The 15765-nt window shown below is 37.5% G+C and overlaps 1 long non-coding RNA gene across 1 annotated transcript in view; it reads left to right on the forward strand.

Moving 5' to 3' along the window:
* The window catches only part of LOC109266677 (uncharacterized), a 79225-nt gene that overhangs the window by 18682 nt on the left and 44778 nt on the right, over nt 1-15765 (forward strand). Inside the window, exon 2 of the long non-coding RNA XR_002079813.2 lies at nt 8568-8650. This is a non-coding gene — a long non-coding RNA (uncharacterized LOC109266677). The remainder of the gene's footprint in view (nt 1-8567; nt 8651-15765) is intronic.

Raw genomic sequence — 15765 nt, forward strand, 5'->3', positions numbered from 1 at the left:
TTCTGTTGCTTCATTGTTAGTGTATAAGAATGCAACTGATTTCTGTACACTGATTTTGTATTCTGCGACTTTGCTGAATTCATGTATCAGTTCTAGTAGACCTTTGGTGGAGTCTATCGGATTTTCCACGTATAATATCATGTCATCTGCAAAAAGTGAAAGCTTGACATCATCATTGCCAATTTTGATGCCTTTGATTTCCTTGTGTTGTCTGATTGCTGATGCTAGCACTTCCAACACTATGTTAAAAAAGAGTGGTGAGAGTGGACATCCCTGTCATGTTTCAGATCTAAGGGGGAAAGCTCTCAGAATTTTTGCATCCATATTCATCAGTGATATTGGCCTGTAGTTCTCTTTTTTTGCTGGGTCTCTGTCTGGTTTGGGAATCAAAGGAATGCTGGCTTCATAGAATGAATCTGGAAGTTTTCCTTCCCTTTCTGTTTTTTGGAACAGCTAGAAAAGGATAGGTATTATCTCTGCTTTAAATGTCTGGTAGAATTCCCCAGGGAAGCCATCTGGTCCTGGACTCTTATTTGTTGGGAGATTTTTGATAACTGATTCCATTTCTTCACTGGTTATGGGTCTGTTCAAGTTTTCTATTTCTTCCTGTTTGAGTTTTGTAAGTGTGTGGGTGCTTAGGAATTTGTCCATTTCTTCCAGGTTGTCCTGTTTGTTGGCATATAAATTTTCATAGTATTTCCTGATAGTTGCTTGTATTTCTGAGGGATTGGTTGTAATAATTCCATTTTCATTCATGATTTTATCTATTGAGCCATCTCCCTTTTCTTTTTGAGAAGCCTGGCTAGAGGTTTATCAATTTTGTTTATTTTTTCAAAAAACCAACTCTTGGTTTCGTTGATCTGCTCTACAGTTTTTTTAGATTCTACATTGTTTATTTCTGCTCTGATCGTTATTATTTCTCTTCTTCTGCTGGGTTTGGGGTGTCTTTGCTGTTCTGCTTCTATTTTCTTTAGGTGTGCTGTTAGATTTGGTATTTGGGATTTTTCTTGTTTCTTGAGATAGGCCTGGATTACAATGTATTTTCCTTTCAGGACTGCCTTCGCTACATCCCAAAGCATTTGGATTGTTGTATTTTCATTTTCATTTGTTTCCATGTATTTTTTAATTTCTTTTCTAATTGCCTGGTTGACCCATTCATTCTTTAGTAGGGTATTCTTCAACCTCCATGCTTTTGGAGGTTTTCCAGACTTTTTCTGTGGTTAATTTCAAGCTTCATAGCATTGTGGTCTGAAAGTATGCATGGTATGATCTCAATTCTTGTATACTTAGGAAGGGCTGTTTTGTGACCCAGTATGTGATCTATCTTGGAGAATGTTCCATGTGCACTTGAGAAGAAAGTATATTCTGTTGCTTTGGGATGCAAAGTTCTAAATATATCTGTCAATTCCATCTGGTCCAATGTATCAGTCAAGGCCCTTGTTTCTTTATTGATCCTGTGTCTAGATGATCTATCCATTGTTGTAAGTGGGGTATAAAAGTCCCCTGCAATTACCACATTCTTATCAATAAGGTTGCTTATGTTTGTGATTAATTGTTTTATATATTTTGGGGTTTCTGTATTCAGTGCATAGACATTTATAATTAGCTCTTCCTGATGGATAGACCCTGTAGTTATTATATAATGCCCTTCTTCATCTCTTGTTACAGCCTTTAATTTACAGTCTAGTTTGTCTGATATAAGTATGGCTACTTCAGCTTTCTTTTGACTTCCAGTAGCATGATAGATAGTTCTCCATCCCTTCACTTTCAATCTGAAGGTGTCCTCGGGTCTAAAATGAGTCTCTTGTAGACAGCAAATATATGGGTCTTGTTTTTTTATCCATTCTGATACCCTATGTCTTTTGGTTGGAGCATTTAGTCCATTTACATTCAGTGTTATGGAAACATATGGGTTTAGAGTCATTGTGATGTCTGTAGGTTTCCTGCTTGTAGTGATGTCTCTGGTACTTTGTGGTCCTTGCAACATTTCACTCACAGAATCCCCCTTAGGATCTCTTGTAGGGCTGGTTTAGTGGTGACAAATTCCTTCAGTTTTTGTTTGTTTGGGAAGACCTTTATCTCTCCTTCTATTCTGAATGACAGACTTGATGGATAAAGGATTCTTGGCTGCATAGTTTTTCTGTTCATCACTTTGAAGATTTCCTGCCATTCCTTTCTGGCCTGCCAAGTTTCAGTAGATAGATCCGTCACTAGTCTTATCGGTCTCACTTTATATGGTAGAGCTTATTTATTCCTAGCTGTGTTCAGAATTTTCTCTTTATTCTTGTATTTTGCCAGTTTCACTATGATATGTCACGCAGAAGGTCGATCCAAGTTACATCTGAAGGGAGTTCTCTGTGCCTCTTGGATTTCAATGCCTTTTTCCTTCCCCAGATCAGGGAAGTTCTCAGCTATGATTTGTTCAAGTACACCTTCAGCCCCTTTCTCTCTCTTCCTCTTCTTGAATTCCTATTATACAGATATTGTTGTGCTTGATTGTATCACTTAGTTCTCTAATTCTCCCCTCATACTCCTGGATTTTTTATCTCTCTTTTTTCTCAGCTTCCCCTTTTTCCATAATTTTATCTTCTAATTCACCTATTCTCTCCTCTGCCTCTTCAACCCGAGCTGTGGTTGCCTCCATTTTATTTTGCACCTCATTTATAGCACTTTTTAGCTCCTCATGACTGTGTCTTAGTCCCTTAATCTCTGTAGCAATAGATTCTCTGCTGTCCCCTATACTTTTTTCAAGCCCAGTGATTAATTTTGTGACTATTATTCTAAATTCATCGTCCGTTATATTGCTTAAATCGTTTTTGATCAATTCGTTAGCTGTCGCTACTTCCTGGAGTTTCTTTTGAGGAGAATTCTTCCGTTCGTCATTTTGGATAGTCTCTGGAGTGGCGCGGAACTGCAGGGCATTTCCCCTGTGCTGTCTGGAGTAACTTGAATTGGTGGGCGGGGCCACAGTCAGACCCCATGTCTGTCCCCAGCCCACCGCTGGGTCCACAGTCAGACTGGTGTGTACCTTATCTTCCCCTCTCCCAGGGGCAGGACTCACAGTGTACTGGTGTAGCCCCTGTCCAAGCTACTTGCACATTGCCAGGCTTGTGGTGCTGCTTCGATGGGATCTGGCATATTAACCGGAGTGGATCTGCAAGGTGCACAGGGGTGGTGGGGCAGGGTTAGCTCACTTTGCCATCAGTGGTCCCCTGCGGGAGGGGCCGTGCAGCACCAGGAGAGAGGCAGACCCATCAGAGGGATAGATCCACAGAAGCACAGTGTTGGGCGTTTGCACGGTGAAAGCAAGTTCGGTGATGGGAACTGGTTTCCTTTGGAATTTTGGCTGGGGGATGGGAGAAGGTGATGGTGCTTGTCAACACTTTTGTTCCCTTGCTGAGCTGAGCTCTGTCTTCCCGGGCTCAACAACTCTCCCTCCTGGTGTCCTCTCACCCTCCCCACTCTCCAAGAGCAGAGCTGTTGACTTTTAACATTCCAGATGTTAAGTCCTGCTGGCTGTCAGAACTCACACAGTCCGGCCCCTCTGCTTTTGTGAGGCAGACTTGGGGGCTCTGCCTTGTCGGGCGGGCTGCCCCTCCACCGCCCTGCTGCCTCCCGCCAGTCCGTGTAGCACACACTGCCTCTCTGCCCTTCCTACCCTCTTCCGTGGGCCTCTTGTCTATGCTTGGCTCTGGAGAGTCGTTCTGCTAGTCTTCTGGCGGTTTTCTGGGTTATTTAGGCAGATGTGGGTGGAATCTAAGTGATCAGCAGGACGCGGTGAGTCCAGGGTTCTCCTACGCCACCATCTGCCTCAGGATTGATATTGTTTAAATGTTTTTTTTTATAATTCACCTGTGACATCATCCAATTCTGATTTGGGGGAAGGGCTTTTGGTCACCGATTCAATCTTCTTATTTGTTACTGGTCTGTTCAGGCTTTCTATTTCTTCTGGATACTGTCTTGGTAAATTGTATACGTCTAGAAATTTATCTGTTCCCTCCAGATTTTCCAATTTGTTGGCATATAATGGTTCATAATAGTCACTTATGATCTTTTTTAAATTTCTATGGCATTGATTGTAAACATTTCATTTTATTCATTTAAAAATGTTTATTTATTTTGAGAGAGAGAGAGAGAAAGAGATGGCATATGAGTGGAGGAGGGGCAGAGAGATAGAGGGAGAGAGATAATCCCAAGCATGTCCCTCACTGTCTGCAGAACCTGACACGGGGTTCGATCCCACGAACTGTGAGATCATCGCCTGAGCCGAAATCAAGAGTTGGATGTCTAGCCGAACTGAGTGGCCTAGGTGTCACAATATTTAAGTTTAAATTCATGTTCACAAAAACCAAGTAGACACCTGATATTGCTTGGTATCCCTAATGCAATCTATTTTCATCTCTTCAGGTGACCATTCTGTAGCTTTAGCTCATTTCCTCAAATACCCCACGTCCTTCCTCCAGTCTTAAGAAATGATTCTGCCTCATACTTCATGAAAAAAAAAAAAAAAACAGCATTAAAAACAATTAGGAAGGAACTCTTTTATCCTCAGTACCAGTCTTACCAACTTATCTGTGTCTGATTCATACCCTCTCCTTCCCTTCTGTAACAATGTATGAAGTACCCCTGCTGTAATCTAAAGCTACCTCTTTTACATGTGCTCTGGGTAGTCTCAGATATTTTCCGGAATTATAGTCTTTAAATTAATTCTTCTCTGTGTTGTTGATACCTGTCTTTAACTGGAACATTACCATTGGTATCCAAACATGCCTTAATATTACCAATTTTAATGCTTTTTTTGAGGTCATATCACATTTCAACTGTATTCTCATCTTGTTGTTTTTATTTCTATATAAAAATTTCCAAAGTTATCCATTTATATACTCTGTATTTCTCCAGTTTCATCCTTCCCTCAAATTAGGATAATCAGATTTCCATGGCTACCCCTCTACTCAAACAGTTCTTCATATGGTCTCTCACAACCAAAATTTTACCAAAGTCAGTGGTCCAGTCCACCCTTCTCACTTTATTGTACTAGATTTCAAAAAAAATTTGATAGAGCAGATGACTTCTTCCTCTTGAAACTTTTTTTTCTTCTGACTTCTGTGGTACTAAATCTTGTTGCCTTTCATTTTCCCTAACTACTTGTGCATCTCTTTTGCTGTTTTCAATGCCTTTGAACAATCTTTAAATACTGGCATGCTATATATCTTGTTGTTTAAGCTTGCTTTGTTCCTTCTTTTGTTTTTTGTTTTTTAATCTTTACTCTTTTCTTTGGTAATATCATCCAGTTTTATGGCTTTAAATTCCTTCTCTCTGCTGGTGAATCCTAACTCAATTATTTTCACCTCCATCTCTTCTCTAAAATCTAGGCTCATGGACCAACTCTCTGTACCTTATCCATTTGGATATTTAATAAACTATCTCACTTATTAAGTGTTTAAAACAAAGGTCTTGATCTTCCATCCCAGCTTATTTGTTCTCCATCTTTCCCACCTGGCTGAATGCCATTACCATTCATTATCTCAACCCAAAAACATAAGAATCAAACTTTGTTCCTCTCTTTCCCTCAATTCTGATGAATATATTTAAGTTCTATAGATTCTTCGTTAAGAATGTCCAAAAATCGCCTACCCTTTTCGGTCTCTAATGCTATTATTTTGTCTCATGTTGACAACTGGAATAGATTCTTAACTAATTTCATTGTTTCCACTCTGTTCCCCTCCATCCAACCTGTGCTTCTGCTAAACCAATCTCTATATAGTATGTACAAAACCTTCAGGATCACATTCTATCTCTTATCTCCTTAAAAATATCCAGTGATACACAATTACTCTTATAATAAAATCTACACTCTTAGCTTATAAAGCCCTACGTGATCCAATCCCTGCTAACTCTCTGATCTTATCTCATCTTAGCTCCTTTCTACTCACTGTCCAGGACCTTGGACTAGCTATTTTCTCTGCCTATAATGCTTTTCATAGATTTTTTGAATGGTTGATTTCTCCTCAATACTCAGTCTTAGTTTAAATATCTCCTCTGAAAAATGTTTTCTGATTATTCAATTTGAAATAACTGCATGTCACATCACACTCTTTTATTTTCATCATAGAGCACTTGTCTCTTCTTCAAATATTTGTTTACTTTCTGTGTCTCCAGGGTCATATAAGTACCATGAGAAGATGAATCATATCTGTTTATCCTTTGCTATATTCACAGTGTTTAGGAAAGAACTTGGAGAATAGTATCCTCTTAATAAATGCTCATTGAATAAATAAATAATTAGATAAATGATTGTCTCTTATATTTATTTTAGAAAAAAAAGATTAGAACTGGTTGAAATAGATAGAAGGATAGTTTGAATTGATCAAAAGATAAAATTATGCTTTTAAAAATGAACTTCATTACTTTTAGGTACCTAATCTAGGTTAAAAAAGGATTGCATAAAAAACCTGCTAAAGAAACAGCTTTAAAGAACAGAAGACAATGAATTGCAATTATACTATTGATTTACTTTTATGCAGATAAATGCTTCTAATGAGCTTTAAGTAATTCTTTTAAATTAGATAAATATTTCCCCTGCTATTCTTTTCCATACTCTTCTTTGGTTTTGAAACTTGATTTTTTTTATCCTTGAAATTTATAAGGTAAATTTTACCCTAGTCTATGACTGAATAATTATACATTTTAAATTAGTAGAGTCTGAAATAATGTGACTCATGTAGTAAAACTGAAATCTTAAAATGCTTAGTATATAAAAGCTGTTCTCTGAGTGTCTTAGCTCATTTTTCAGCATGTTTCTTTTAAAATTTTAAATGTATTAATCATAGAATGATAAAAAAAAAAGATTTTTAAAATGTGAATATCAATTGATCTTGAAATACAGCAAATCTTCAAGATAAGATCATGGATATCTAGCACTATGTTTTGCTACCAGCCTGGCATTCTTGTAGTTCATAATCTGATGGGTGACACTCTGATTTTCCTATCTTTTGAAAAGATTAATTAAAATCCCCTCAGAGTATCTGATTTCCTTCTGAAAATATATACTGATCATCAATTACATGCCAGGCACTAGTTTTGGTACTATATATCAAGGATGAACTTGAGGACTTGAGCTTAAAGAACATATGCTCTAGTTAAGATAGGAGGATAAGTAAAAGGCTTAGAAGTCAGAGTGAATAATAGAACATAGGGCATTTGGGAAACACAAGGCAATTTATCAAGGCTACAGTTTAGAACATGAGTGGGGTGCTAGCAAAGATGAGTCTGCAGATCTGAGCAGAGGTCAAGTCATCAAGAGCTTAAGATATGTCTCAGGGCTGGATATAGACTCAGTAAAAGTAGAGACTAAGATTTCAGTCCATCTTTTGGTTGTGATTTCTTATTTTTATTTTTTGCAACTTATATAACAAGCTGACTCATTGCCATCATCTCTGAACTGCTAATAATACAGTAGAAACTCTCTTAAAAAGCTAATCATAAAAAGTAATATATACGAATCTTAAACTTTTAATTATAACTTAAACAAATACTCATTTGCCAATAGTTTGTTGAAGAATAAAAAAAAATTCTTTTAGTATAAATCTGTTGATCAGACTGGTATGGTCTTACATAAACCACACCATTATGTTTCTTCTATGACTCTTAGTCTTAGTTTCTTTAAAATTAGTGAGAACTTAGATACTTGAAGCACAGTCTTTCTCAATTTTTATTGTTCCTAGCACTTAACAGTGACTGTGTAAACACAGTTCAACAGCAGTTCTTTTTACTAATTCATTTTATTTGGCTCCCCAAATATTTAATTTAATGTTTATAGAAAATATAGAGAACAACTTTATTTCTTTAGGAACTTCTAACTTTTTGGTTTACAAATTATTTAAATAACGTAATTTCAAAATAATGACAACTGACCTTAAAAGTTTCAGGATCCAACTCAATTGATTCTTCATAGCATAGAACTCAAACTTTGGATGAAGAAATGAACACTCTTCAGTAATCTTTAGTATTAAAGAATAGCCTGGTAAATATAAGTCTTCAGCATAGGATGAACATTGCTCATTATGTTTTCTTGAGAGGGTGGAGAATGTCTATTAATGTAGGGAGTCCTTTAGGTGAAAGATGTTTAAGAGGGTTCTTTGAATAACATCTACCTTATGAAATTTATGAAAGGGTTTAATGAGATTGCATAAAAACAACTAGTAGAGTACCAGGTGCATAGTAAATGTTTTAGACATTATATTATTAGCACTTCATATTTAGTATATTTTATCCCTTAGTAGGAATAAATTATCCCTTAAATAACTTTACTCTGGTATTTGTTTCCAAGCTAATATGAGGCCATATCATGCCTCTATGGGAATTAGGAAAACATTCCATCAGAGTGGCTGAAGTCCTTTAGGGCCATGGTTTATAAGAGGAGAATGCTTTTGTGTGAATTAGAAAAACATGTTGCTTTTTGCAGAAGCATGTCAGGAACCTGACCTGTAGGCTGAATGTTAGCCCCCTCTTGTCCTCTTAGTTGGATGCCTTTGTGCAGTTAACATTGGCAAAATCCTACATTGCAGGTCTGGATCACAGCCCCAGTCTTGCTGAAACAAAGGTGTTCAAGTTCCAGAGCATCTCAGGTTTTGTGAGCTGAACTGCCAAGGTAAGGGTGATCTGGCCTTCTCTAGTGCCACAAAGAGAAACCTTTGCTCCCTTCAGGTGATCAGATTTATTCTTCTCCTTTGATATCTGTATAACTAGTTTGTATATTTCCATCAGTATATTTACTGAAAGTTCACAGTAGTGAAGGAGGCTCTTTTATATTTCTGCCTTGAATGAAAATGTTGGGGATTGAGTGTTCATGAGGGAAGACTCTCCAGCTACCAAAAAAGTGCATCCACAATGCATGATGATTCTCCTTCAAACAGGATAACAGAAAAAAAGAAAAATGTGGATTAAATATCAGTTTTTTACATTTCTCCTACTTGGATAGATAATTGGATAGCTTATCTATTGCATGAGTCTACCTATAAGTCAAGGCAGACTTTGTTTCAGTATGCAGAGAACACCATTCTTTTGGTCCCTCAAATATTGCAGATTTTGTGAGGCAAAAAATGTTTAATTTCATATATCTTAAATTTGGGGATTCAGCCATCCTCTTTCTTGGATTTTCTGCTAGTATTCAGTTCAGACTTATGAAATATTAAGTGAGATCATTCTTTGTCATGTGAAAATAACATACACATGAAACGATATGTTGATTGAATTCTTACCTGAGCTTAAATGATTTTCCCGCAATACTTTGGGTAAAAACAAATGTCTTTCATTGAAATGCCTACCTCTCTTCCATGAGACTTTCTTTTGATAAATACATTTTGATTCATGCTGGATTCTATTCACTGGGGTTCATTCATGACTAGGACATACAAAGGATAGGTAGCTGTTTGCTTTGCAAAATTGTCACGGAATTGCAAGGCCTAGCAAAAGGTTCATCAAACCCTAATAAAGGGATATGTTGACTCTGAAGAAGCTACATTGCCTTATGATGATGGGAAGACTTTTGATTACATTAGAGAAGACCTTGAGTTCAGGTGAAAATAACATGGAATTTGCTGTTTAATGATGGATTACTAAAAGTACTGAAGCGATCCATAAATATATAATATATATATATTTAACTGTGTTTAAAAGAAAATATTTATTTTAATTTTTAAAATGTCAAGAAAATAAATCTCTACTACTTTTTCCCCCAGTGTTTACCTTGTTTCCAGTTTTATCTTTCCTCAATTTCTCATATTTCCAATTGTATTCTTTCACAAAAGAACTTCTACTTATCCAGAAGTAATACTGTCTTTATTTCTAAATGTTCTCTCTTAAGTTACTTATATATTCTAGCTCAATTATATTAATTTGTGTTTATGTCTTAACTTTCCTACTAAGTTGTAAGATTCTTTTTTAATGTTTTTCATGTTTATTTATTTATTTTGAGAGAGAGTGAGCCAGCACAAGTGGGGGAGGGGCAGAGAGAGAGGGAGAGAGAATCCCAAGCAGGCTCCATGCTGTCAGTGCAGAGCCCAACATGGGGTTGGATCTCACAAACCTGAACATCATGACCTGAGCCTAAAACAAGGGTCAGACACTTAACTGAGACACCCAGGCACCCCCTAATTTGTAAGATTCTTGAAGCAGAACCAATGGTCTCACAAAGACTTTGCCTTTGGCAAATGTTCAACAACATTTGGAGTGTAAATGAACAAATGAATATCTTTGTTGTGGAACATGATTACAGCATTTTAGTTGTCAGCACCTGAGTGTTATGAAGGTAAAATGCTCCATAGCAACTGTGTCGTATCTGTCATAAAATTTTAGAAAACCTTAAAAATGTCACTATATAAAAAAAAAGGCAATGATAAATAGAACACAAAGTTTGTGTTTTAACAAAACGTGATGACAAGTGAAACAGATTAAGCTTAATGCCGGTGTGAAATTATAGAACTTGGGATGGAACTATTAAACTGGTTCTGTGTTAAGAGTTTTAAGGTATTCTAGCCTCTGGTAGGAGGTAAAAAGTTGGTAGACTGTGGGAAAAAACATAGAAATGTATCACAGGCACATAGGAATCAGTTTTAATTGCAGAGTACTACAATTCCTGCACTTTCACTCTTTCTCATTTTCTCCACAATCAGCAGCACCCTAAATCAACTCCCTGCTGTCCCTAACTTCCACGATATGGTGGTTTTTTCTTCAGCTCTTTCCAGGCAAGCCTCGGGTCTCCCTATTCCTCTGCCATCTTAACTCCTCCATCTGCAGTGTACTAAAATGTAGAGTTGACCCTGAATTTATTAATGCTATTGAACAAGGAGTGTATATTTCACTAAAATGGATAGGCACCTATGCCAGTTTGATCATGTATGGTTAGGAATAATCTCATTTCTCACATGTTTAAAATATTGCAGTTCAGTCATTTATGTATCACCATTGCTGGCCAGATAACTTTTCTTGAGATTTAAAAATTCTCTCCTGCCACCCTCATGTTAGCTCGACTATCTTTTCCAGGAGCCCAACAAGTGATGGAAAAGTCTAACTGAATTTCATTTTAATGAAAGCTACTTAATTTCAAAAAATAGTTTTTGCACTAGTTGACAAACTAGTGCAAAAAAGCAGGAGGAAATGCTTGTTACTTGTACATAGTTGTGTCCCATGGAATACGTGGTAGAGAGTGCACTTTAGACTCCAATAGGATGGAAATATGAATTGGCAGCTTCCAAGATAGCCATTATATATTTTTTTTAAGTTTTTATTTTAATTCCAGTTAGTTAACATGCAGTATTATATTAGGGGTAGCCACTGCCTTGACCTTTCTTTTTGTTGAATTCATGGTCTCTCATCTTGGCTTCTCCTTTCAAGTCTGTTTGATTTTTCAATTTCTGGTCCTCTGGGGATATAATTTCCTTACAGCTGCCAAATTTAGCTGTTCTTAATTTAACTAACTAGCAGAAACCAGAATCTATATCTCATTGAAAGAAATTTCTGGGAAAGATAATGTTAATGGTCCTGCTTAGTGCACACCTCGTCCAATAAAATATGGTCAAGGAGTGTCAGTTACTGTAAATTTGGCTGTCAAGTCTCCCTCCTTTGGAGAGAAGTAGAGCTCTTAGTGAAGTGGATAGGTCACATGCTGAAGAGAGATTCTAACAAATATTTTCTACTCCTGTTCACCTTCTGATGAGGGGCCACCGTCGGATAGAAAAACAATTCTCGAGTGGGACAATGGAGCAGAAAGTAGTAAACTAATCCTGAATGTATAATACTTGAAAATGTATGGGGCATGTATAATGCCTCCTGACTGTCTATACACAGTCACTACAGAAATTTGATAAAATATTCCCCAGCTTGCAAAAGTCTACTAGTCTCACTGGCCTCCCTTCACTCAGTCAAAAACCACTCCAAAGGAAAGTTGCCAGAGATACAGAGACGCAGACACATGTGGGGAAAATGCCAGTTGATGATGGAGGCAGAGGTTGATGTGCTGAAGCTGCCAGCCAAAGAATGACAAGAATTGCTGGCAAATCGCCAGGAGCTAGAAAAATGCAAGGAAAGATTCTTTCTCCCAGGTTTCAGAGGGAGCCTGGCCCTGCCAGCACTTTGATTGTGGGCTTCTAGACTCCAGAACTGTGAGACACAAATATATGTTTTTCTAAGCCACCTAGTGTGTGGTACTTTGTTACGGCAGCCCTAGCAAACTGATACGATACATTATTGGAAAGACTATAATCTCAGAGTCATTGCTGGCTCCGTGTAATCATTTGTTAGATGTATATCTTCAAAGATAGCTTTGGACATACCACTTCTCATAGTCGAATGACAAGAATTTAGATCCAAAGTGGTAATGTGGGGGAACTGGATGAGAAAATAAGATGGGAAATTGAAGGGAGTGAAATCAATCAGGAAGATGGTAAGAGGTGGAGGCAGTCAGGGATAGGTGTGGGGAGAAAGCCAGCAACAGAGTGCTAGTGGCCATTTTAGTAAGGAAGTGTCTCATACAGTTGATATTAATTATTTGCAGATTCTGTGTTTGTGAACTTGCCTACTTGGTAAAATTTATTTGTAAGCCCCAAATCAATACTTGTGGTGCTTTTTCAGTAATTCCCATACATTCCAGGGTAGCAAAAAAAATGGAATCATTGAACTAGCATATTCCCAGCTGAGGTCAATGAACAAGGAGCTACTCAGCTGCCTTGTTTTAGCTCTCATACGGTAAACAAGTGTTTTTTGTGCAGTATTTTTAGCGTCATGTTCTTTACATTTTTGTTTGTAATTCTGCTCTTTAAAATGGGCCCCAAGTGCCTGGGTGGCTCGGTTGGTTAAGCGTCCGACTTCGGCTCAGGTCATGATCTCATGGTCCGTGAGTTCGAGCCCCATGTCGGGCTCTGTGCTGACCGCTCAGAGCCTGGAGCCTGTTTCAGATTCTGTGTCTCCCTCTCTCTCTGCCCCTCCCCTGTTCATGCTCTGTCTCTCTCTGTCTCAAAAATAAATAAACGTTAAAAAAAAATTAAAAAATAAAAATAAAATGGGCCCCAAGCACCAGTGCTGAAGTGCTATCTGGTGTTTCTAAGTGCAAAAAGGCTGTGATAATGCCTTATGGAAAAAAATACATGTGCTAGATAAGCTTTCAGGCAGGAGTTATAGAGTTGTTAGTTGTGAGTTCAATGTTAATGAATCAGCAATATAATATTAAATAAGGTGACTTTCAACAGAACACACATAAAACAGAGTAAGTATTGATTGGTTGATGAAAATGTTATAATCAAAGACTCAAACATAGGGCCTAACCCTGTTTTCCCATAGAAGCAGTGGTTCAGTACTTGCTAATTTATTGTTTGTGGAGACTTTGTAGTATATACTGCAAACAATGAGAATCAACTCTATATGATTTAAATTTGTTTGCAGTATAATGTGATGGTATAACTTCTTCACCATGATTCACAAAACTTCAGCAAACATTTAACTATAAAATTGTTTTCATGGTTTATTTTGTTCTGATGGGTAGAAAAGGAGGGTGGGGACAAGGCAGAGTTTTAGATTTGGGCAGGTGTCCAAACTAAGATAAAGGAATAGGCTCAAGAAAGAAGACAGAGAATTAAGAGGAGCAGAAATTCTGAGCTGGAGGTTGACCATGTAAAGCTCCCAGAAGTTCACAGATATTTTGAAAAGCCTGTGGTCTTCTGCAAGATGTCTAATGGGGGTTTGAAATATATGTCATTAGATGTTACTTGGCTGACATTTGTAGCAACACCAATCTGTCTTTTCCCTATGTCTGGACTCTTAACCACTATGAAACTTGTTCATGTTTTAAGATAGATTCAGCTTAAAAACTTTGCACAAGCATTAATCATGCCAAGCAACTTTTAAATCTGGACTACTATAATTTGGTTGTAGGCATCTTACCACTATTATGACATGTACTATGCTGTAAAATACTTCTTGTGTATATGCCTGATTCTTTATTTAAACCATAAATAACTTATGGCAAGAACCATGACAATTCATCTTTTTATTTCCACCACCTAGTCCACTGGTGAACATAAAGAAGGAACTCAGTTAAATAAAACTTTATTTTTTTTCTTTTTTGTATCAAATTATTATTCAAGTAATCACTTAAGAATATTTATTGCTGTGAAGGGAATAAGTGTAGCAATTAAGAGCTCAGGTTCTAGAGTCAGGAAGACCTGGATTTGAATCTTAAATTATGTGACCTCAGACAGATTACTTAAGTCTCAGAGTCTCAGTTTCCTCATCTGTAAAATGTGGACAACACTAGTATTATCTTATAGGGTTATGAGCATTGAATAAAGCTTGTACCTGATGCCCCTTGCATGGTTTCCACCACATAAAATCATATGACTCAGTAAATAATGACAATAGAAGTAGTGCTATTTGCACAAATATGTAAGGAGAGAGGATTGGTTGTGGTTGTGATGTATTATGCCACCGGCAGAGAAGAGGATGGAACAGAATCCAGCACGATAGAGCAAACCTTATAGAGACCAAATACATATATAACCTAAAGTATCCTTGGGATCCATTCTGTGTTTGCCTTCAGTGACTACTCCTTTTTCCCCAGAACAGTCCCTTCACTTTGATACCCAAGACCACATTATTGACTCATAGGCTTCCATGAAGTCTTCATTATTGCTGAGAACCCTGTCAATCACGTATAAGGAGGGGGCAAGGAGAGAGATTGCATCTTTTCATTCATTCATCTATATAAGAAAACTTTTTTTTAAAGGACCTACTTTGGGTCAATCACTGTTGAAAACACTGAAAATACATCAGTGCATAAGCTGACCAGATTCCTGTAAGCATGGAGCTTACATTCCAATTGAGCAGTCTGAAAATACACATGTAACAAGATAAATAAGAGTGATGACTAGGGGTGGATGTGGTGACAATCAGGGAAGGCCTCTCTGAGAAAATGACTTTGAACTTGAACATGAAAAATGAGAAGAAGGCAGTTATAAGGAGACCTGCACACAAGAGCAATTCAGGCAGAGGGATCAATAGGGGCAAACATCTTGGAGGAGAATCAATTTGGTGTACTACAGAGATAAGGTGAAGGCCAGTGTAGCTAGAGTGAAATGAGCAAGGGAGACAGTGTAGGAGTTTAATTCAAAGAAATAGGCAGGAGCTAGGATATTCCAGGCTATGAAAATGCATTTTGTTTTACTCTAATTGCAATAGGAAGGCATTGAAAGAAAGTGAAGAGATAGGACATAAAAACTCCAGTTTTGTTTAACTCTAATTGTAATAGGAAACCATTGAAAGAAAGTGAAGATAGGACATAAAAACTCCATTTGGTTTGTTTCCTGGAGAATGGTGTTGGAGGAGGTCATCTAGAGGACATGACCACTGGTTGACCTTGAGCTGGATCTGGACAATGAGAGGCTTCCCGGAATGTACTTGTCTTTGGAATGTACTTTTGGCCACCATTTGTCCACATGTCCTCACAAGACCCTAACCCTGTTTTCCTCTAGGAACAGTGGTTCAGTATTTGCTAATTCAGTGTTTGTGAAGACTTGTCTTTGGAATGTACTTTCCGGCCACCATTCCCACAGTCAGAGCCATTTTCAAAACACAGCCTTGAGAGAACAATGTGTTATTGAGAATATCTGGATGGCATATGTGACTGAACCCAGTTAAAACTTCTATAAAACCTTTAAAAATTTTGGTGGGTGGGTATAGATATCTACTCATCTTGAGGCTATCCAAGCAAGCCTC

This window comes from Panthera pardus, unplaced genomic scaffold (assembly GCF_024362965.1).
Source record: "Panthera pardus isolate Hobbes unplaced genomic scaffold, ASM2436296v1 HiC_scaffold_11, whole genome shotgun sequence".
NCBI lineage: Eukaryota > Metazoa > Chordata > Mammalia > Carnivora > Felidae > Panthera > Panthera pardus.